The following is a 1134-nucleotide window of genomic DNA, read 5'->3' as shown; positions in this document are numbered from 1 at the left end:
TACTTTGATTCGTTATGTTATCGTCTAATAATGAAACTTCTGATAGTGTGCTAATGAGGTAAATAAATTAAGTTGAACTTTTAGCTGTGTGTCATCAAGCATATATTTTTTTACTGCAATTATGGATTGCCTGGGTGCCCTAGCATAAAACTTCAGCCTCATTCATGTTAATTCTGAAGTATATGGGTTTATGACAGTTTTCCAAAATGGATCAATTATCCATTAAACATTAAAGTATAGGAATCATTCAAAAGGATGATTCTGAGAAACAAAAACAATAGCCTCACGTTGATTTCCAGTTATTTGCAACATCAGTTACAGCAACTAGAAAAGACTGAATTGTTCTAAAATTATCATGGGAACTTGCTTAACTTTACTGAGTTTGGAAAACAGATCTCACACAGCCTTAACAAGGCTTCTAAGTCTTGCTCTTTAATGACGTAATTGTTTAGAGGTGCTAATGAAGTTTCCTGGACATGCCAATATATTTCAAATGAAACAAGATTAGATTACTCTACCAGTCTACAAGACAGCATGCAGGTGCCCACAAGATATGCAGTACTGAACTAGGTTCCATTCAGTGCCAAGTGACTTGCTGAAGTTGTTTTTTTAGAAAGGAAAGGAGGTAAAATATGTCGAAAGGACTACTATGGGTCCCCACCAAAAAGTTCCTGTAAAAAAAATAAGTATCTTCACAATTCCTTTGTATCAAAGGCTAGAAAGAACTATGTCAGGCATTGAAATTCCATCCCTTCATGCAGCAACAAGGGCCTGTTCTACAGGTAGCTTCCATGACAATCCCCTGTGGTAAAAAGAGTGTGGGCTTTTCAGTGAGACAGACCTGGACTAAAATTTAGGCCCTGCCATATATAGTTAGGATAACCCTGGCCAACCCATTTACCTTTTCTCAGCTTACGTTTCTTCATCTTAAAAAAATGAGGATAACAATGCCTTAGTGTATGAATAAAGATTTTTCTCATTATAATTGTCAAAAAACCCAAATCATACTCATATTAAAAAGTTTACTTATTACAAAACCATGAGAGGGGCTCAGAGACTCCAAAGAACAGATGGTTATAGGAGCTTAAGCCAAAATAGTTCCTCAAACCTCAAGGACTGAAACCAAAAGCCTCA

At 36.2% G+C, this 1134-nt stretch overlaps 1 protein-coding gene across 1 annotated transcript in view; it reads right to left on the bottom strand.

Annotated features, from left to right (window-relative positions):
• Window positions 1-1134, bottom strand: part of BRE (brain and reproductive organ-expressed (TNFRSF1A modulator)) — a 415486-nt gene that overhangs the window by 259194 nt on the left and 155158 nt on the right. The gene's annotated exons all lie outside the window — the stretch shown is intronic.

The sequence above is a fragment of the Propithecus coquereli genome, unplaced genomic scaffold, assembly GCF_000956105.1.
Source record: "Propithecus coquereli isolate 6110/MARCELLA unplaced genomic scaffold, Pcoq_1.0 Scaffold39, whole genome shotgun sequence".
Lineage (NCBI taxonomy): Eukaryota > Metazoa > Chordata > Mammalia > Primates > Indriidae > Propithecus > Propithecus coquereli.
The sequence above is the reverse complement of the archived record's forward strand: the minus strand, read 5'-3'. Positions and strand labels throughout refer to the sequence as shown.